This window comes from Mytilus californianus, unplaced genomic scaffold (genome assembly GCF_021869535.1).
Source record: "Mytilus californianus isolate M0D057914Y unplaced genomic scaffold, xbMytCali1.0.p SCAF_12, whole genome shotgun sequence".
Lineage (NCBI taxonomy): Eukaryota > Metazoa > Mollusca > Bivalvia > Mytilida > Mytilidae > Mytilus > Mytilus californianus.
In genome coordinates, this window is record NW_026262604.1 from 30,840,033 (window position 1) to 30,864,074 (window position 24,042).

At 32.7% G+C, this 24,042-nt stretch overlaps 1 protein-coding gene across 8 annotated transcripts in view; it reads left to right on the forward strand.

Annotated features, from left to right (window-relative positions):
- LOC127721682 (neogenin-like) overlaps positions 1 to 24,042 on the forward strand; it is a 193,164-nt gene that overhangs the window by 92,386 nt on the left and 76,736 nt on the right. For 7 of the 8 annotated variants that reach the window (XM_052228476.1, XM_052228478.1, XM_052228482.1 and 4 more), the window contains exon 1: positions 6,298 to 6,517. The exons of the other annotated variant lie outside the window; for it this stretch is intronic. The gene's annotated coding sequence lies outside the window, so the exon portion shown is untranslated. Of the gene's footprint in view, positions 1 to 6,297; positions 6,518 to 24,042 lie in introns of those variants that run through there. 8 annotated transcript variants of the gene reach the window in all.

The following is a 24,042-nucleotide window of genomic DNA, read 5'->3' on the forward strand; positions in this document are numbered from 1 at the left end:
GAGTGAAATATCTAGTCAAAACATGGAAGACATAACGGAATCGACTGAAGATATATAATAACTTTTATTAATAAAGACAAAAGACAACTTAGTCATACATAACATTTCATGCAACTGAAATTCAAACAATTTTCGCATATTCAAAGGTGAGCATAACAAAGCACGTGCTTTTCCCGCGCACATCATGATCGGTTAACGGTTGGTGACAATTCTATTCACGTCTTATGATAAATTTGATTTACCCTTTAGCCATTGCCTTTTTATCTCACTCTGTCGTAAGAGCAACATGAGACATTGCAGTGGCGGATCTAGGGGTGAGGGGAGGGTGGGGTTCCGGGGGTTGGAACCCCCTTTTTTTTGTGGACGATCAATGCATTTGAATGGGGGACATATGGTTGGACCCCCCCCCCCCCTTTGAAAATGGCTGGATCCGCCCCTGTATTATCACTTTGCTTATGCTGACATCGTTTGTCGTCGTCGTATTTCTTTTTTTCTAAATTTGCCCACAATCGTCTTTGGGTGACTAGTTTAAATATTTTTGTTATTCCCAACTGCCTGCTGATATGACCTCTTTACTACAAATATAGCATTAGGGTCTAGTTGTTAATTATGCTGAAGTGTTGAAATCGGTTTTCTAGTACGGTGTCATCTTACAACTTAACAGCGATTTCTGGTTACCAATCCACATGGCTACTTCTACTAAGAATATGATAGAAAATTTCGTAATTCTACTAAAATCAATAGTTTCAAATATTTGAATATTTTTTTGATGAAATGGTCTCAATATATAATGAAGTTTTGAAGAAAAAAAAGGTGACCCCAATATTTGTCAACTGGAAATCTTAGATTATCGTATACACAACTTCATTCTAGTGTAAACCGTTGCACAAAATGCATTTACAAACTTCATGACTGGAAAAAGATAGTCTACGTAATGCTAAATATATAGGAAACTTCTGTAAAAAAAGCAATATATCAAAACTTTAATTAAAGATATTTAAAAACAAAAAAAGGCACATCAACAAAAGGTCACCCGATGTGTTAAACTTAATTGTAACGTAAGGTATTTGTAGTGATAAACTCCCTTATAAGTATTCAAATTGCAAAGTTCATATTTTGATATTGGGAAACCAAACAGGTATATGTCATGCACATCTTCGTAAGGAAGCCTTAAATTAGATATAACAGTGTTCATGTCATATGTACTTAAATCGCTTAGGGAGCTACCATTTGATTTTTATGGGGGGGGGGGGGGGGGGGGGGGGGCTAGGATGAAATTTGAAAAAAATAGGCAGGACAGGAGTTTTGAGTAAAAAAAAAGGCAGGATGAGTGAGACACTTGCAAAATAAAAAAGTCAGGATGACAATTTAGGTAAAAAAGTCAGGATAAACTTTAAAAAAAAGGCAGGACCGAACAGAGTGAAAAATAAAAAGGCAGGACAGAGATTACAATTTAAAAAAAATGCAGGACAAAATTTTTCATCCTAGCCCCCCCATAAAAATCAAATGGTAGCTCCCTTATTTGCAAGAAATATATCCACCCTTTGCCCTCCGCCCAGTTCACACGTTTCAAAGCTTACTAGATTGTCCCTTGGTATATATTACACCTGTTTTCCCTCATCACACATTTATTGAGTACAGATTTTCATATATTGTTAAAGCAAAGATATAACACTATATAGGTTGGTTATTATTTCACAACGGTAATTATCAAATAGACTAAAACTGCATTTATCTTCGTAGCAGGTTTACAGATTGATGATTCACATAGTTATCGCTATCATGAGAATGAAATTGTAATTGAAATCAAAACTAGTTTTTATTCTGCTTACTGGAGTCGATCAGCCTGGAGATAAAACTATGATGAGAGAACGGCACGCGCATTAGCACGTTCGAGTAAAAGGTTATCAATATATTCGGCTCATTTGACACGCAGTATTACTTGATAATACGTTAGCTATGTCAACAATTCATCTCGTTAACTGTTTAATGAAATATTACCAATCAGGCACACCATCTTTACTATATGTTTAGTAGACTTGATGTCTTTAAGCTTTAATTTGAATGCAATAAAGATAAGTGCTTGGGTGATGCATTATGTATTGTGTTTTCCAGGGGGCTATGCGAGTATCCAAATCAATACTTTGAAACAGCAAGCAACACGCGTATTCCTTCGAGGATTCGCACATTTATGTTGGTTCATAATTCCATTTCATGTGTCGTATGTTCCTACCTGCATGCAGTGTTGAAATTAATAATTCTTTAAACAAAATGCAAAATTGTAACAATTAACTTTTACAGTGATTACTGTGTTTTAAAATATCTCTCTCTCTCTCTCTCTCTCTCTCTCTCTCTCTCTCTTTAAAATAAACAGACTTCTGACATATACACACACGCACAACTCTGGGAACTGATTTCTTTCATTACCATAGTTCAGAAATAGCTATAACAGCTTATCTTCCTTCTGCAGAGGTTGATACGTATGTAAGCTTGTCCATCAGTCAACTAAGCTCCGATGTTTTTGGTAATAAGTATTTACTTTATATGTTTACTTTTACTAAGGTTATAGGAAATCGAACCATGTTTGACACAATTGATGTAAGAGATGTCTACATTTCTATCTAATACAGAAAAAAATGCATCAATGATGTCATGGGTTAAAAATAGGAAAATTTCAATAACCCTGGTGCATGTGTATACCAGTTATTGAATGTCATTTTATGTATACTTTTTGTAAGCCCACTGGTCGAGATTTAAAAGAAGGGGGATGTTGTGGTGTGAAATTCCGCCATATATTCATGTACGTGTCACTATACATGCTATAGTCAGGTACCTCGTCAATAGTTTTCTTTTATGACATTTTACGAACGATTCAACCAATGCTTTTAAAATTTTAATATGGTGTTACTGATGAAAAAATGGAGGTCAAGTTCGATATTGATGATTTTCACTTTTGCCGTTTAGGAGTTATGGTTCTTGATAAATTGAAAAATGGCACGTTTCCGTGCAATTACTTAATTATGAACCCTTCAACCAATGATAGAAAAAATATTTTGCTGTTCCAGATGATAAAATAGTGATCAAGTTCGATAATGACGATTTTCATCTTGTTATTAAGGAGTTATGGTCCTTCATAGATTTGAAAATAGGCATATAACGTTGCAGGTCACAAAAAGCCTAAAAGCGCCTTTTAAAATACAGAAAACCCAGTTTGCTGTCATTTTGACAGCTCATTCCTTGTTTTTTGCTTGTTTCGGTTTTGTTTTTATCTATATAGGGTTTTCGTTTCGCCCGAAACGAAATGCACAGAATTCGAGACCTAGTGATGTTAATACATTGTGTATATTTGGTGTACAGATTTATCGTAATGTACACATGTCCGTAAAACAGGGTTCACTTGACTTTGATTTCAATTCGTGGTTCATTGCCAAAGTTTTCGTGATACAGTCTGTTTTTGCGGATAAATGACTTCATTCAATGTATAGTAGAATTAGCACCCGTCTGACAGGGTTACTCTGACCTTGTCCTAAATTCATGGTTCTTTGGTCAGTATTAGATTTAGTTATTAGGTCATAATAGTTATAGCAAAATCCATCTTGTATATTTCAAGAAGTATGGTTCAAAATTAAAGTTTGATTTGAATGGTTAATATGGTTTAATATAAAGATAAGATGGTATGATTGTCAACGAGACAACTCTCCGCCTTAGATCAAACGACGTAGAAGTTAGCAACCATAAGGCAACGTATGGCCTTCGACAATGAGCAAAACCAATACCGCATAGCAAAGCTATACAATACAACACATTGCAATACTAGTATGTGTATATTCCAGTTACAGTCCCACAGTGGGTGATGACAAAGATACAATCAAAATTCGGTTGTACCAACAGTATACAGTACAAGAATACAATGTATAATACCGATGTGGTAACAACAAAAACAATATAAGATGATTTTAAATGTTTAGTACTCTGCAGTAATAATGTTTGTGGCAGTACGACACGTGGGTAGACAAACATTTTGGTAAATTGATTGCTTAGCTGAAAGAGACACCAGGGGACGGCGCTTAAGATTCATACGAATTTCCCCGTTTCTAAACCAGCTAATTATTTCTGTGACTGCATCTTACATTAATTTGTATGATCCTTTTCAATAGATAATTCAGCTGATCTGTAACATCTTCATGCCTTATATATCATGTACTGTGTTACGACGCTAGATAAAAACTGACGAGGAAAGGTAACACCCGGCCACCGAAAGCTTTATTTTTATAGAGCCTAGGTGGTCAAGTGGCCTAGAGCGTCGGGCATATTGCAAGGCAGAGGCGGATTTAGAGGGGGGCCCAGAGGGCCCGCCCCCCCCCCCCTTTTCTGGGAAAAATTTGGTTGATTATATAGGGAATCACTGAAGCATGACCGGAGCGGGCCCCCTTTAAGGCAGTCAGTGGGCCCCACTTATGAAAATTTCTGGATCCGCCACTGCAAGGCGATTTGGTGCCACGATATATCAGTAGCATGAGTTAGAATCCCGGCCAGGGAAGAACAAAAAAATTGCTTCCGCAAATTTACAGATCTAACATTGTTGGGCTGTTGTTTAGGCGAATTATATATGTATATATATATTATTTGATTGCTTAACTGGTAGGACGGTGCTTAAGAATCGTATGGATATGATTCCCCCGGGACTAAGCCAGCCAAGCAGGCAGTTAAAAAAATATGAATTTAACAATATAAAAATAAGGAGATGAGGTATGATTGCCAATGAGACAACTATCCACCAAAGTTCAAATAAAGTGGATGTAAGCAATTATAGGCAACCGTACGGCCTTCAACGATGAGAAAAACCCATACCTTATAGTCGGCTATAAAAGGCCCCGACATGAAAAATATGAAACAATTCAAATGAGAAAACTAACGGCCTATATATATATAATTATAATAATAAAACAAATAACGAAAAACAAATATGACAGATATGAACCAACGACAACCACTGAACTAAAGGCTCCTGACTTGGGATAGGCACATACACAATGTGGCGGGGTTAAACATGTTTGTGAGCGCTCAACCCTCTCCCTAACCTGGGACAGTGGTATAACAGCACATCATAAATTTGTTTTAGTTATTAAATAAAAAGCATTAAAACATCTACAGTAAATATGTAATAAAGTTCCTCAAATGTTTTAATATGGATATGTCCTCACAGGTCATTATCCAAAAGAATTTTCAGGAGGAATTTTTTGCAAAATTATTGCGATAACTAAGATATAGATTTAACAAATTGTGTAGCTACGCGTGAAATTTTGTGCAGTAAAGGATAAGGTGAATTTCATCCTCTATATCACCTGAGCCACAATGTACAAAACATCTTAGGTGGGGAGAAATACCTTGGAATCTGCCAGTTTTTATTTGCAAACGATATGCTGAAATTCTTAGGTTCGCCAGACTCCTCCTAAGCTATATGCCTTAAAATGACACATGTAAAAAAAATAAATAACGACCTGATTTATGTACAAAACAATAACCGAAAAAACAAATATCATATACAGCAACAAACGACAACCACTAAATAACAAGCCCCTGACTTGGGACAGGCACAGAATGTAGCGGGGTTAAACATGTTTGCGGGGGCCCAACCCTCCCCTAACTGGGAATGTGATGTAATAGCACAATATAAGAACAAATTATAAAAATCAGTTAGAAAGGTCTTAACTCATCAGATTGAATCGATACAAAACACGCAAAAAATCCAACAAAACACTAAAAACACAAAGTACAGATCTGAGAGAACTAATTCAAAACCAATAACATTTAGTACATAAATCATGTACAGTATATATCTAAGACTAAAGTATCAATAAGTTTTTCGATGAGAGTATACATGATGATATTCTGTATTGTATTACCCTATTCATTTATTTTCCACAGTTTTTCTTTAGACTTTTACACTCCATTATTCTCTATATTCTTAATTTTTTTGGCTTATTTTTCTCTATTCATTAATTATTTTTTTCCCATTATATTCTATTCTGTAAACCCCATCCAGACCCTCGTCATTATAACAAAATATTTGTACTACAGAGATAAAAAGAGAAATCAATCATATCAACACTCATAATCATAATTGTGCATTTGAAATAAATATAAAAGATTGCATAAAATTGTATTGTCATATGACATCAGTTTTCTTTTAAAGTTTTTAAACAGGTGCGCAAAAAAGCGACATCTGTGTATGCAAATGAGTTCCTTATATGGCTGATCTAACCTTTCACCCAGTCGTTTTCATTGTGAAAGAAACCAACATGGCGTACGGGTAAAGAAAGGCTTCACATTGGAATTTTAACCGTTTTTAGTTCATTAAGAGTCGTAAATTGGAGTTTTATTGTGTATTAGAATCATATTTCATAACTTTATCGCAGAAGAAGCAAAGGATTTTTTCTACAAGTTTGGATACGCTGTGTGATTAGGTTAAACTTTTTGTTATTGTGTTGTCGAACTTCAGAAAGATATTTGAAAGGTTTGTTTTAAATTTCATGTAAAGATTTCTTAAAGAAGACATACATAACTTTAAATTTGATAGTATTATCAAATTATTTAACTTTCAAGAATGAAAAATAGTACGTCAACATAAGGAGTCGTTGGTTAATTATGATTTGGAAAAGAAGTTTGAAAGTCTCGAAAAAACTAATTTAAAACTTGATGACGGTAAGGTCGTGCTATAAATCACCGTAAATTGCTACTTTAAAAGGCAAACAAATCATTTTATGTTAGTAGACATCCAGGTGTACAATGTTTGATAATTGATAAAATGTCATAGCTAAAAATCTCTCTAAAAATAGACAATGTCCATGTACTTATATAGTTGTATGTAAGAGTGAGAAATATAGATTAATACATGCCATTTCCATGCCGGCCCCAGGTACATGTATCATCCCTATACCCCCATATCCAGAGATCTCGAAATCTATTTTCCTTGAATAAATCTGCTGTTGCAAAATACAAAATTATGTCAGTCCTGTGCATTTTGGTGGTCAAAAAATGCACCCAGGCTGGTAACCCCATATCAGCCTGACCACATGGTGTCACATAGGGCTGATATGGGTTATCAGCCTGGGTGTGAATTTAGTTTAATTCCGCTTGTTACACATATGCAAAAACTATCATATTAATGCTAAGTATATGATGAATTTTATCACTGAACACAACGTTTTAGGTCTTTCTTGTTTCATCAAGAGGTTTTACGTTTATGTACAAACACTGTATACTGTAACTTACTAAGAGTGCTCTGTGTGTAAGGGTTAAGGGTGCAAATTAATTCTGCTTTGAAAGCTAATCTCCTGCTAGAGGAGGAAGATAAAGACTAGGTGACAGGTATGGGGTAGGTTTTCTTGATTTCTCAGTTTGAGGATTCATTTGCCAACCCAATTTTCTTGATTTTATTAAACAGAAATTGAGTGTTCATGCTTTTTCCGTCAACTTTACCTGAATACCCCATACTTGTACCCTAAATTTCTAAAATTGGTGAAAGGGGACCGTGCATATTAAACAATACAGTCAGGTGATTAAGTAGTCATGTTAAAATATATATCAAATCTATTCCTATAGCACCATGCTGCTACATGTATCTGTTTAAAGCTCTAGATGTGTGCATATTTGAATGTGATTGGCAATGCATACATATTTACCATGCATTGTATTTGTATACGTGTATGTAATATTTCAAATTTGGGGCTCTAAACACAAAATCTCCCAAATGAGAACCTCTTAGACCTGTACAATGTAATTTAGTATACAAGAAAATGTATTTAAAATTCTCTCATGAGACATGATTATTTTGTACTTCATTGCAAGCAAGTCTTATTGGAAAGAATGTCATTTTAACATGCCTTAATAGTAAAGAGATTCTACAGCGTAATTCCATGTTTGTGAGATATGAATAATTGATAGAAAATCAAGCTTTGATAAAAGACGATTTTGCAGTTGGTGCCAGAGAGACTAATCAAGTTTCAATTGATTGAGTTTTATAAGAAGTACATCTTGTATTTCTCACTTAACATGCTTAAAGATTATTGTAAACAGAGTAGTACAAATGAAGTTAAAGGTATAACATGGTTTTATTTGATAGAAAACAGCAAAAGTTTAGTAACCAGTGATTGGGAGGACAGATTATGAACCTTAATCTTTTTTTATTCACAAAACATAACTAAATATATATGATTCAGATTCTAGTTTCATCTGTATTATTTTCCTAAAGGGTGATTTAAGGTAATAAACAGAGTTTGATTAGCAATGATTGGGCCAATAACAATTTAGAAATTTCTACTGTTCCTTCAGGGGCTAAAATGACATGGCCCAATGAAGAGAAAGGGGAATTTATGATTTTTATAGGTTATATGACTTATAATGCATGGAAATAACAATTTTAACATTGCGGCTACAAATTACCAGTACTATATTTATAGAGACATTTAAATACTGAAGTGAAGTGAAGTGTAGTTCCAAAATATTCTAATGTGTAAATTTAGATTATTCTTTGCTTAAAACTGGACAGGGATTTTTTATGCCCCTGCCTACACTGCAGGGGGCATTAAGCATGTTAAGTGTTACATACCCTTGATCTTACATCCTAAAATTGCTTTCTATTAGAACTCTAACTTGAGTTTGCCTCAACCAAATGTTATGAAACTTATACACAATGATTATTCAAAATTGGTTGGCCTCACGTTTACCGTTCTCGAGTTATGCCCTTTTATAATGTTATTAGCAAGTGGGGGCATCATCTGTGTCCCATGGACACATTCTCATTTTATTTTTTGCCAAAGAGATCAGTAGAAACCATACTCTTGACTGTGATTTCTTTTTCATTAATGCTCTTATAGCGCTTACTCTCCGTCAGATGTCTGATGAAGGACCATTTTCAGATATAGAACATGCACAGTAACACATTTTAGGAATTCAGAGAGAAACACAGGCTATAAGTACCATTTACTGTAATTGTCGAAAAAGAATTTTAAGTGAATCAGAATTATTTCACATTTTATTAGGTCTGGCCTTTTATAGCTTCTATGCGGAATGAGCTTTGCCCTTTGAAAAGGCTGTACGGTAAACTATATTTGCTATCATCTTCATCATTTGGTATCTGGTGAATAGGTGTCTCATTGGCAATCATACCACATTTCCTTGATTTGTTCTTTGTGTTTACTTAACATTTGTAAATGAACATAATATTGCAGTTTTTGAGGGGTCCGTAGGTGACCTGTTGCAAGGCTTAATTTCTGTCCCTATCCAATATTCCCTCATTTCCCGTGGCACTCTAAATTTCTCCGACCTTAATCCCGGACGCCCCTATTACAGAACCTACCTATTGTATTTATTGTAAATTTGTTCTCGTCCTGAATATGCATGAAATATTTGCCACTGGATGTTAAGCAACCAACAATCAATCAATCAATAATATTGCAGTTCACTGGTGTTTCATTGCTAATTGATATAAAGTGCCTTGAGGATGGACTGTAGACAGTTTTAAGTCTTCTTTAATTTTGACAAATTGACACTTTTATAAAATTCATTTGCCTGGAAAAATATAAGTTTACCCAAGCTTTAAAAAATCTGGTACCGGTACTGTGGATTCATTAATATTCATAGGATACCAATTTTTGTGGATTTTATGGGTAAACGTGAACCACAAATTTATACATTGTATATATGTGCAACAAAGTGAAAATTTCCTACAATGTAAATACTTGTATGGACTTTAGCAAAACCAAAAAATCAAATATCCACGAAAAATTTAAATTTTCTTCAATCCACCTAAATTGGTACAGGTCCACAAAAATAAATGAATCCACAGGAGTTGGTTGGCAAGAGGAAGTGAAAATATTTTTTTAAACAGGATTTTTAACAATTTTTCAAATAAATTGCACTTGATCAAGGTCTATCTTTCCACAGACCAATAAATTATAGAATTATGGTATAATAAGCAGGCAGAAATGTCAATATTTAGAAATACAAGTCAATTGTCTTGTGTCAATATTTACATGATAGGGGATATAAAACCATTGATCTCTAGATTGGGTTTATAGTGATTCCCTGCAAGTTTCTCCTATAGGGTGTTTATCATTACTGCAATTACACTAATTGGTTTATGGTAATGATCTCACTGTGTCAATCCAGGCATTAAATGTGATGTAATATATTGTTTGAGAGACCTTAAATTATTATTAGATAGAAGAAATAGATGAGGTGCTAGAAATTTAAGACTGTTTGGTGCCATAATACAAATACACATGTTCTTTACATGTATTCATTGTTTTTCAGTCTAGAATGTTTTTATCAAGCTTTGTAAAAGTAACTTAGCTTGTTTCTGAATCATAAATATTTATTTTATGAATTTATTTTAAATTGTTAAGTATGATTAATTTAAATCAATATTGTTTAAACTTATAACTGACCTTATTGGTCCAATAGACTGTGTTAATACATACGTGTACATGTACATGTACATGTACATGTATTTAAAATCAAGTTGAGAGGTGAAAAGACCTTTTTCGGGACATGGGTAATGGGCCTTTATTTTTGCGGGAATTCAGGATTGGGTCTTTGTTATCGTGGGAATTCGGGATTTACACCTATCGGGACTCAGGAATTAATAATTAATTTTAGGGATCTGGGAAAGAATACTTTATTTTGTCCGGAATGTGGGATGACACCCCTCCAAGGTCCCATCTCCCAAAATTTTGAAAGTAAAAATCTAATAGATATATATATACGAGTATATAACTTTTTATTTATACAAGTACAAAAATGTATATATACATGTACATGTATTGGGGCATAGTTTTTCTCATTTGATGATGTTTTTCTTATTAATAACAGGGGGAAAACAATAAGTCACCCACTGATCCCCAATAAGTGGATTAATACAGAGCAATTTAACAAGAAGACAACTTTCTTGCAAATCCTGCTCATTAAATGTATGTACGCTCATATTAAAGGGCAAGCAAGTCAGTTAATGCCAGCTTCTTCTCCAACAGCAGAAAAGTGTCAGTCTTGATATCATTTTACCTGTTCATTTTGTTTTCAGTCATTCAACACTGAAACATGCGTTTTCAAAGACAATTTCAGGTGAAAATTAAAAAATCAATCTATCTAGCTAGCTGGACTGTAACATTTGAAACATTGTAAAGTTTTTTTTTAAATTTTACTATTGATGCAGAACTCCAGATTTTACATAGCTTGTTGCCATTCAGACTGACTTTAAATGATATCGATTTCTGATCAATATTTGGTACATTTTTAATGTTGTTCATTTCAACCTTTGTTGCAATTCTTTCAGTACCTTTTGATCTTTTTCCATTTAGCACTTTAATCTTTTCTATGTTTTAATTAACAGCATACAAGACAATGCAATCAAACAGTTTATTGATAGAGATCAGTGAAGCAGATTTTTTGTCTATTTTTAGGATTTTTGGGCATATTGCAATTACCCATGTCTGTTAAAGTAATTTACATGTAGTAATTATATTTATTGGGATGTTTTACAACTTAGTTCAGGTAGTGCAACAGTAGTGAACCTTTTAATGTTTCATATTACTGTCTATACAAACAGCCTTGTGGTTACAATAGACTGCATCTGGCAGTGTATAAAGTACAGAAAATTGCCAGGTTCAGAGTACATCATTGTACGGACATGTAGGTACATGTATGTGTTCTATAATCCCTCTTCATATATTTATACTCCAGAGCTCAGATCAGGAGGTTATTGTAAATTTAGAATTTTTATGCCCACGCTGTAGCAGTGGGACATTAAGTTTTAACCTTGTCCGTCTGTACGTACGTACGAACGTCCCAAAGTTGTTTTCTGTTCTCTAACTCTTGTTTGCCTCAACCAAATGTTATGAAACTCATACAAAATGCTTATTACCACAAAACACAGATCAAGTTTGAATTTGGTGGCGTCACTTTAAAAGTTCTAGAGATATGCCCCTTTACAAATGTAAAAATTGCTGAATTTTTTTGTTTCTGTTCTCTAACTTAAGTTAGCCTCAACCAAATGTTATGAAACTTATACACAATGCTTATTAACACAAAATACAGATCAAGTTTGAATTTTGGTGGTGTCACTTTTACTGTTCTAGAGTTATGCCACTTTACAAATGGAAAAGTTACTGAACTATTCGATTCCGTTCTCTAACTTAAGTTTGCCTCGACCAAATGTTATGAAACTTATACATAATACTTATTACAACAAAACTCAGATCAAGTACACATTTTGGTAGCATCACTTTTACCGTTCTTCAGTTATGTCCCTTTATAAATTTATATGCAAGTGGGGGCATCATCTCTGTGTCGCTTGGACACATTCCCCATTTATTTTATTTAAATAAGAACATCTCATATCTGTGAAAGAATGCCCTGTTTGTTGAGGCAGCCTAGGAAAAACTGTATTTCCAGAGTTAAAAAGGTGAAGTCTATATGTTCTGTTTACAAAGAGAATGGTCCTCTTTAAAAATAACATGTTATTCTTTTTATTCGCCCGTTTACGGGACGTATTATGGTATACCGTTGTCCGTCTGTCCGTCCGTCCGTCCGTCCGTCCGTCTGTCCGTCCGTCTGTCCGTCGTCAACATGTCGGACATTAACTCAAAAATGCTTTAACCAATTTGCATAAAACTTTGGTGAATTGTTTATAACTATTGACGTGAGCTCCCTTTCGTTTTTTATAAAATTTAGATTTTACATTTCCGAGTTATGGGGTTTTATTCATTAAAAAAAAAGGGGGATTTTACAGTTTTTGGACAATAAGTCAAGAATGCTTTCACCAACTTGCAAGAAATTGTGGTGAATTGTTTATATCTATTGACATGAACTCCCTTTCGATTTTTATAAATTTAAGATTTTACGTTTCTGAGTTGCAGGGTTTTATTCATAAAAAAAGGGGGGATTTTCCAGTTTTCGGACAAAAACTCAAAAATGCTTTCAGCAATTCTTATGAAACTTTGGTGAATTGTTTGTATGTATTGATGTAAGCTCCCTTTAGATTTTTATAAATTTTACATTTTACATTTCTGAGTTATGGGGTTTTATTCATTAAAAAAAGTGGTGATTTTCCAGTTTTCAAACAATAACTCAAAAATGCTGTCACCAATTCTCATGAAACTTTGGTGAATTGTTTATATCTATTGATGTAAGCTCCCTTTTTATTTTCATAAATTTCTAATATGACATTGAGAATTAATTGAACTTTATTTGTTTATAGTCTGACAACAGATTTACTAAGTATTGCACAACAGCCAGAAACCTTAATTGAATATAAATTCAATTCATATAACCTATTTCAAGTTCTTTGACTACATTTATTCAGAAACCTATAATATGTCAAATATTTAATTACAATCCAAATTCAGACCTGAATCAAGCTTGAATATTGTGTCCATTTTTGCCCCAACTGTTCAGGGTTGGACCTCTGCAGGCGTATCTAGCTGCGCTCAGCGAAGCAGTTTATTGGAAAATGGACTTGTTTGAATTAAACAGCAAAAATAGGAATCTTTGAAGCAAATACAAACTGATATGTATTAAAATTAGAATGTCAATTTCTTGAACAAATGTACATGTATCAATTATATGTAGTGATATATATGCAAGATGACTTAATGATTTTATGTCTGACTTGAATATATTATAAAAATGTCTCATCAAAGTCTTAAGGTCAAGGAAAGATGTTGTTCTGCATATTTGAGTAAGGTGTAGAGCCGAACAAGTTCGATATTAAAGAAATAGCTTATTTATTGGATCATTTGCATGTAAATCTGTTCAATTAGTCAGTGAAAAGAATGTTAGAAAGTGTAAACAGATTATTAAATTTGTATATTACACATTTTATTGCCTAAAGGCATTTTCGGCTTAAATTGGAAATTGTTGGTCTTATAAAAAATTCATAATTTAATGACTAACGTAATGTTTTCCATGAGTCAGTGGTTGTAATGGATTATGGAAACTTGAAAGCACCCTATAAAAGATTTTTCATTTTAGAAATATTTTTTATATTCATATGATCAGCCCATGTGGTATGCATCCATAGACCTGATCAATTTGGCAGGTGATTTTATTCAATTTTTTATTTTCAAATTTGGTGAACACAATTTTTTTTTGTATTCATGCATATATCATTATATATGGTTTGTAAACTTAGGGGAAAACATACATTGTATGCTCAAATTATTCCAAATCTAAAAACTTGTGACTTGTTTATAATGCAAACATTGATATGCATAATGCAAAAGATAGAATTTGATTATTATTACATTTGACTGGAAATGAAATAATTGTGATACTTTTAATTTTCTCGCACAACTTAAAACGAGATAGATATACATGTAGGTGCATTTACATGTATACATGTGTATGTACGCATAATTGTGAAAATGTAGGGATGAGGGTGGTACAACCAGGCACATTAATGGTTTCATGAACAAATAATATTTCAAACCTTTGCAAAAAGCAGAGGAACAACACTGTCCGTGTACTATATGCTTAAACATTAGAAAGCAAGATCTTGAAACATAGAAGCACATTAAATAAATAAAGTCTGATCCAAAAAAACCTAATGTCACACATTTTATACAGATGGATTTACAAAAAACCAGAGGCCTGTATAACCTGATCATAGGGAATTAAATGTAAACATGTAAAATAGAAGATTAAATGCAAGTTTAAACAGAATCCAATAAAGAAGAAATTGTAACATTAATTCTGTGTAAACAATACACTAGAATGGCGATGACAGTTTTGGATTGATTATTTCAGAACTCTTTGTAATAAAATATAACTTGTCTGCAGGACAGTATATAATCTGGTTATAATATGAATAGCTGGTTGTGGTTTACAAATGTACAATTTTAACCCTGAAGGTTTGAACTAATTTTTGTGGGAATGTCTAAAATTTCTTTTTACTGTTAAATAAAGGAGTAATTCAGATAAGTGATAGAAATAAGTTAATGTGTCAATATATACATGTAAATAAGGATTTGGGGTTAACTTATTAAATAAATCTGTATTGGAAAAAATTGTGCCTATAATGTTCTAAGGGGGAAAAGTATAAAACAGATTAAATTTGACCACAATTTTCAAGTTTCTAAGTAAAACTTGCTCTTGTTATGTAGTGAAATTAAATTATCTTGACTTAAACTTTAATTGGCAAACTTTCATTGACACACCTTTAACCAAAATCACATTTTTAAAAACCAGGCATAAACAATCAAGGCAGCTACTCTTGGTCACTCAATCCCTTCCATTGGTGCATGTACATGTATGTAAACTTTAAGACAGACTTTCATCATGTTCACAGGCTGTGTTCATAGTAATTTAGAAATGATGAAGCAATTTATATGTGATGAAAAACAACTTAATTAAATAAAAGTAGTGTAATACTAATAAAAGTTATTTTTCATGAGGAGCACACATTCTCTGCTTATCTCCCTTTCCTGATCAACACACACTTTCTGCTTATCTCCCTTTCAGTGATCAGTTTTATTTCCTTTATCATGGGAAGGAACACATCAAAGTAATAAAAGTCAAATTTATTTACTAATTATCAGTAAGTACTCTAAGTTCAAAGACCAGGATCATTTATAATATGCCAGGCTTTGTTTATCTTTAAAGTGTGCTGGTATTCATCTTGCACAAGTAGGTGATATTTAGTTGGTGTGTTCCTCTGAAGTGGTGAGAATTTTATTTATTGCTATAAAAGCTGGCTTTCTTCAAAATTTGTTTTGATTTCATATACCATGCATACATATGTAAACTGTATAAAATTAAGATTTTTTTTAGAGCATTTCTTATTTATATTGTTGAATAACACACTAATGTGAGAATAATTATCATGATTATTGTGATTTCAAAGTTTGCTGCATTATGTAACAAATAATGCAATGAAAAAGTCCAACTGCAATTTTCGCAAGAATAAAACATTCCAAAATTTTGAAAACTGTAGTAAAGTGAAACAAAAGCCTCCGGTTAGAACCCTTAGTGACTTCCAGCCGGCAATTAATTTCACAAAACAATCTTATGAGAAATACTACTTGTAAGTCATGAACATTTCAGAATAACTTGTGAACAATTTTTGTCATAAGATTTTTTGTGAAAAGAGCCCTAGGGCTTAATGTGACTGGCATTCACTGGCGCTGTAATAGGTACATTTGTACCTTTTACCCATCCCAAATTTTGAAATCACCTGGAATTGTGAGGTTTTACTATTGTTTATTGCATGTTTGAGGAGTAACACCATAGGTGTCACATGTGAAGCAGGATCTGCTGATCTTCAGTAGCACACAAGATTACCCCCACCCCACCCCACACACACACACACACACACATATATATTCTGTTGTTTGTCTTTTGGTCGTTTTTCGGTTTTTCCCATGGCATTGTCAGTTTGTTTTTGACTTTTGAGTTTGTATGTCCCTTTGGTATCTTTTGCCTCTCTTTTACAATAAACTTTAAATCTTTTAAGTCTCAGGACTAAACAGCTACAAGCTGCCTTCTGCAAAATCCAAATTGTCGTTTAAAAAGGTATACTGGTTCATCACTTTTGTTTGTCCCAGAGAATGTCTATACAGTCTTCATGCTGAACCACAGCACCACCAGCCCAAGCCCAGGCTTGTAAAAATGATGTCTGGCCTGTAAAAATCAGGTCTACAGGCCAATAGAGTCCATCTGAAATTATAGTAAAATGGAGCTTTGGGCCTGTGGATGCTATATGTTGGGTAATCTAAATCTAACCCAGAAAAAATGATCTTGTACGTAAAGGTCGCATACTTAATGACAATGAATAACTTGTATACCTTTCATAATAAATGATTGAAAAATGCACAGCAGACAATAAAGATGGTTAAAACAGTCAACTTAGAAAAGTGTAAGCATATAATATAAGAAAGTAATTTCTCAAAAGGTTTTGCAGGTGAGAATTTACCTGCCTGAACACCTGTGTTTTATTTGGTTAGTTGACATCTTTATTAGGGATGTATTATATATTTTATACAAATAAACAAGGTTCTTAGGAGGTAATTTATATAAACTTTCCAACATACAGGTCTATAACAAACCAATTAGATATTGTTTTCTAAACTTGAACTGTATACATGCATATAAATCTGAGGATGGCAGAAATAAATGTTTGTGGTAATTAAACGGGCCGAAAGTTATAGCTTTCACTTTGCAACGGAAATTAGCATTGATTCAAATACATTTGTAACTGTAATCGTGTTGACATTTTAAACGCAGTTTGTAGTTTTACATGTAGGAATTTGTATTTTAAAGTGCTGGATGATTAAACAGAGTGGGTACATCAACAAAGACATCTGTCAGGGTTTTACACATTCTGGATTCATTAAAACTATCGGGATGCTAATACTCAGGATTTGTGAGTAATGCAAAACCTTGAATTCAAATACTCAATGAATTTCCATTTTTTACTTTAACGAAAGTGACCATAATGATGTAATGATCAATAAAACCACCACATAAAAAAAACCCATTGATATAGCAAATTTTTCTGAAACCATGACAATACATGTATGTAAATGAATCCACAATCAAACAAGTACACAGGTTTTGTTGAAATTTTCATCTTGGTTATATACTCTTAACCTTCTGATTAAATAATTGAAAGTGATCTAGTGACCTCATATTTTATTTGCTATTCAGATCAAGCCATGGACTTTATTTTATTTTAAGACACAAATGGAAGAGCAGGGTGTGAATTTTTCTAGCTCTGGACACATTTTTTCAATTCCAAATTTATAGCTATGATAATATAGAAATTCTGTATTCTCAACAAAATGCAATGAAATGCATTGCTAGAGTTCCTTTTGCCATCTCTCCTTTCATGAAAAATCAATTTCACATTTCCAAATGGCAATAGACATAATTAAAAACAGTCACATTTCGAGAGCCCTACAATATAATATTCCAAATATCTTCTCTTCTTACTGGAAAAACTATTTAAACATTTGTCAGTATGGCAGAAATTAAAAGTGGAATTTTTATGTTTCCCAAAAAGAATAATGGGATATGCCTCATAAATGTCATTCTGTGTGAAATATTATTTTTTTATCGTGGAACTGAAGGATTTACTGTATATATATTGTAAACATAATATTAAGATCCTGAAGTTGAAATAGTAACTGTATGTAATTTCTGATAAATGGCTTAGACAATATTGACATGTAAAATGTAAGGGTTGGGTTAGATGGATGATAAGAGTAATGTATTTCTAAAAGAGAAGTACCTTTGTCCATGATTGATTTATACAAAGATCTGACATTGTTCTCCTCAAATTTCTATTCTGACCTCAAGCAATGATTTTTGGTCTTCAAATTATTTGAAGATGAGGGTCTTAAATGCCCACATCATGAAGAGGAAAGGTGAGGTGAGGTGAGGGTGTTTCATTAGGACAAACAGATATTTATTAGTACAACCGAGCAGTGTCAGCTTCCCTTAGGGGGAGTGTACACTGGAATATAAGCTTGAGAGGGGGATAGGGGGACAATATTTCCCCCTCTCACACATTTCCTGAAGAAGACACTACTTAACTAACTCCTACAGTATAAGAATATGTTTGAAGGGTAGTAACTAATCCATACAGACCAATCGGTTGATTATTTATTCAATCAGAAGATGTAAGAAAGTAAAAATGTATTCAATCTGAGAATTAATCAGTTGAGTGATTGATTAATATATTGTGTGTATTAAATTTACTGGAAATTTTAGAAAATTTGTGCTTAATTAAGAATATATCCTGCATTTAACCTTTTGTGGACTGCACAAGTAATTGACTGGCAGTCTGTGGTAAATGAATATATATATATGGATATTTTATTATTTATTTTGAACCTTTTAGCCATCACTATGAGATTTTTCAGTATCCGAACTGCTACTAAACACTTTGAAGAAGTTTGTGTTATTAAGCTTAGTTCTGAAAAAATGTATTTAAGGATGTTTGCTCCTCTTGTTTTTGAATTTTTGCCAGATTTTCGGAATCCTCTGGTTTTATCCATGTAGTGCCATTAAATAATTTTGTCCGCTAACCCCTACTTTTCTTTTCACAATTTTATTACATATAGTTTAAAAAGCCATATTTGAAAATCTTATAAAATCCTTGTTACAAAAATGTATTTTTTGAAGACCTGTTGGTGACCTTCTGAATGTTGTCTGTTCTATGGTCGGGTTGTTGTCTCTTTGACACATTCCCCATTTCCATTCTCAATTTTATTTCATAGTTTTTGAAACAAAAAAAGATGCCAATGTTAAATGTATGAAAAGTCTAGAGAGAAGTATTTCCTGCCAAATTTTCAATGGCTTATATCTCGAAAACAAGCACATGAACCCTTATTTTTTTTCTGTTTTTTTAGTTCCTTTATTTATATACATGTACTATTAATTATAACAGTCTTTTAAAAAGCTTGTTATTTTGAAACAGAGTAGCGAACATCTTTAAGGTCAAAGAATCAGGTCTATGATGGTTCCTGAGAAATTTAGTCACATTTTCAAAGACCTAACAGGGGTAGCCAGGGTGGTTTGAACCCCTCAGAGACTTCCTGTCTAGAGGCCTGTAGACTCGGAGGGATCTAGCTCTTGACGAACATTGTAATAGACACCTGTCAATTGTTGAAGACTGCACCTTTGTTGATTTCTGCAGGTCTTTTGGTTTTTTTTTGTGTTATTGATTCATTAATTGTGTGTTTTGGAGTTGTTGTCTTTTAATTTCCTACCCAGCATTCAAAATCGGGCTAAAACGTCACAACCCAATGACGTATGTCAACAAAAAAAGTTACAAATATTCAATTTTCTCCATTATTAGAGGGAATATAACTTTAAAAGTTTGTGAATGTGTTTTGCTTATATGATAATGAACATATTTAGATGATAAATAAAAAATCGTGGATTTTTCCCGTTAAGATTAGGAACAAACAAAAATCAATTTGAATTGAAACATACATACATTTGAGCTTTAAACCCATTTAAAATGTATATTGACTCTTTTAAATGTTAGTCCAAACAAATGACTTGGTGAATGATAAAAATGATTATTATTCACTTAAAGTCTCCTTTTAAGTCCTTTAATAATCTTTATAAAAAAAACCTTTAAAGAGAGCTTGCCTAGAATCTTAGATAATTAATTGAGATTTCTTGACTCTGTAAAAACTTATAAAAGCAAGAATGCCTAACATTTGAGATAAGCAAGAGTCAGTTTATCAAACATCAGCTAATCTTCAATCTGAGTAATAATATTGTTATAAGAACGAAACATAGATATAGAGCTAATCATTCTTGTTTTTCTTTGATTATGTAGACCTGGGCAGCTAATCTGATTATAAGTTAGGCAATATCAAATCATGAAACCATAAGATTGATAATGGTTTTAGTCCCCAGGGATTTCTTGGAATGTGTTTAGCCAGATTTGAGAAGTGTTGAAAATTATGTCTCATCATAACATTATCACTATCAGTAGCAATTTTTCTGCACCAGATGCACATTTAGACAATCAATGTCTTTTCAGTGACGATTGAGGCTAAAATATTTTAAAATCCAAAACTTATTAAAAAATTAAGAGATTATATATATTATAAACCAAAAAGAATGGAATCATCTGTTGCCACAAGAATGAAAAAAAAAACAACATTTTGGAAGTCAAAGTATAAACTTTTATATTAAAATTAAGGTTGTAGATAGCAATTAGGCTTTGAATTTTCAGGAGCCCTTTTATGTAATTGTAATTGTGTTACTTTAACTGGAAAAGAGTTGTAGTTTTTGTGTGCAAGCCAATGTGATGATCATGTCTGTGGATCCTCGAGTCTATTCAAACCCTTAATATAAGCAGGGTTACTTCCAAATTTTGGCGGACATAATGCCTGATGGACATAGAAATAAAGGAGATTTCATTAACTGTTACGTAAATATGATAAAATGTACAAGTACATGATCAAAGGCAGAATCAAGTTAATTCACCGTGACCAGGCATCAGACAACGGGGGTGCACTCCCCTAAAATAGAGAAAACACATATTTTTAATGTAAAATTTACAGCCAATTACATTGTCAAAGTATGGTCCTCTAACTCCTTATTCTGAGGAGCCCCATCCCCCCCTTTCCCCTCCCCTCCCCTTCTTTACATCAAATGCTCAGAGCTCTGGATCCAAGCTTGTTGACATTGTTTATATATTCAAATTATAAATTCAATGTGCATGTAATATTCCTGAATGGTCATTGTGACATCTTGTAGGATTAAATAGGAGTCACTTAATTCATTATTCATGCAAATTTGTGGTATTGTTGATTCTGGACTAATCTTTGATGACTAAGTAGTAATTGTTTAGTGTCAGTGTGTGTTGATTTCAATCTCATGGTTTATTTATCAATTATCTTTGGAATCTATTGACCATGCACTGTATATCCTTTTATCATCTCAAATCTTATTGACTAGGTAATTTTTCCCTTTATCCCTTCATCTTTATTGGTGAGGGCAACATGTTTTATTGGTCAGGTTGTCATTGAAGTTTTGTTATTCATTTGTTTATTAAAATATCATATTTTGTTATCATTGTCTCATTTCCTGCAGCTTGCATGTTAAAAATCTAAAGTTTCAATTTGATTAGAATTCAGATCCTGTGACAACATGCCGTTCTACTTTCTGTTCTGTTAATTAGTACATCAGCTAATGTAATTTTCAGCCTTCAAATTTTTGAAGGTGAGCACATGTATTCTTACAACAAAACCAGAGGATTCCGAAAGATCACTAAAAAAGAAAGAACAGAGCATTGTCAGGTCCTTGTAAGCATAACGTGTTTAAAAGTTTGTGCCTTTTTTGTATTCATATATATACAGCACACCAACTTACATCATACCACTGGGTCCTTGTATTTTGGTCACTAACTTACATCATACCTGACTGGGTCCTTGTATTTTGGTCACCAACTCACATCATACCACTGGGTCCTTGTATTTTGGTCATCTTAATTTCTGTCATGTGTTGTTGTTGTTGTTGAAAGGTCAATGGAAGTAACTGACCTCCTTGGTTTATTTATCAGGATATTAGGTCTTTGACCCTCAGGAGACAATCTAAAGAATATGATAGTCTTGTAATAACTTCAGGTGTCAGCTTAAAATTACATGGTATTAATAAAAAATATAACATTTTCAATTTGTTAATAAATTCATAATAATGCATGAAATCTCTACTTTGGACTTTGGAGTCCATAGGGTAAAGGAGGGTTGAAGGCTCATAAAAATGTTCAACCCTAAGCAACATTTTGTATGTGACTGTCCATGTAATTCAGTAGTGATTGTTTGTTTCTGTGTCAAATTTGTTTAAGGAATATTGTTTTAGAATAAATCAGACCATTGTTTTTCTTGTTTTTTGTTTGTTTCAATAGTTTACATTTAGTCCTGTCAGGGCACCTTTAAGCTTACTATATGGTATTTGTTTTGCTCTTTGTTGAAGATCGTTCAGGAACCATCTATGAATTTGGTCTCTGTTGGATAATTGTCTCACTGGCAAATTAGCAAAATACCTCATCATCTCATTTAATATAAGTTTGCTTTTTATTGGAATGTGTATAATGTTTAATAATATGATTTAAAGCCTTTTTTAAACAGTTTAAAATAATTGTTGTTTGCCAGTCCCAGTCAGTATAAAAAAAGAACATTGTCATATCTTTTTATTCATTTGTAAATTGATGCAGATGCCAGTCTGTCAAATTAGGAAATATTGAAATTGTTGGTCTTAAAGAGGGCACCTTTACAGCACCCTCAAAATCTTATAAATTTCAAACATTATTAAATTTAAATAAATTTATTATAAATATTCAGGTAATTGTAAGAATTTACAGAATCTGTGTTCCAAAAGTCTGTTACTGAAATCTTTTGTTAATTTGTAAAAAGTCATAATATGTCTGATCCAGATTTTACAGCATGCCCTGTAGCCAAGAAAGATATCATAAGTGATTATAAAATTTAATATTATACAGCTGTTGATTAGAGGGCTATATACATACAGCTAATTAAAAGGAGAACAGACAGGGTAAAATAAATTTAAATAATTTAAAAACAAGCACATGTTATTGTTATTAACTGGGGGTGATGTCAATTTCACAAATTTATGACACTTATCATCTTGGGATTTAATTATCCATTCTGTGGTTTTAAACTTTATCTGTGAAATATGTCAGTCTTATCTATGTAACCTGAGGATTACAATCAGAAAATACAAAGTGAGAATTAGTTTGTTACTAAATTTATGGAGATTTCATAAAAATGAAACATGTGTGAAAACTTATGAGTAATTGTTTTATCATTTAAAAATAAAGTTGCAGTGAGTTTATATATAAATTATATTGTGATAAGTAAGAGAGGACTTTGATATAATTTGTAGTATGTAAATTATTAATATTTATTGGATTAATCATATACAAATACATCCACGAAAGGTAAGAGAATTTAATTTTTAAAAAATCCACAAATTGAAATTGAATTTTAACATATCTTAAATTAATGGACTTGTGGAAGTCAGTGTTTCTTAGATGTTGTCTATTATTCTGGGACTATTATAGTGATCTCTTCGTATATAAGAAATATTTGATTTGGAATGAATTTTAATATGTTGTTTTCATACTCTCACAGGCATATCAGACTAATAAAAAAAAAAATCTTTTCCATATATTTTAATTGTTAAAAGTTTCATCCAATATCCATTTGAAAAGAAAAGTTCAGGACCCATAATCAGGGAAGAAATGTCATGTTATTTAGGGAGTTCATTCTTATGAAAGGAAGGTAGGGTCTTTTCACACAAATAGTAATAAATATTCTCAAATGTTGGATTTCTTGAAAGTTGAATAGTTGTCAGCTTGTGTAAAGTTTGTGAACTTGACCTATTAACTCAAGTTACTGTTTCATCAATGGCATTAAGGTCATGTTGTGACCTCTAGAATTCTATTTTTTGGGCTCTTCAAACCTAACTCTCTAATTTTCCACAATTCAAGAATTATGA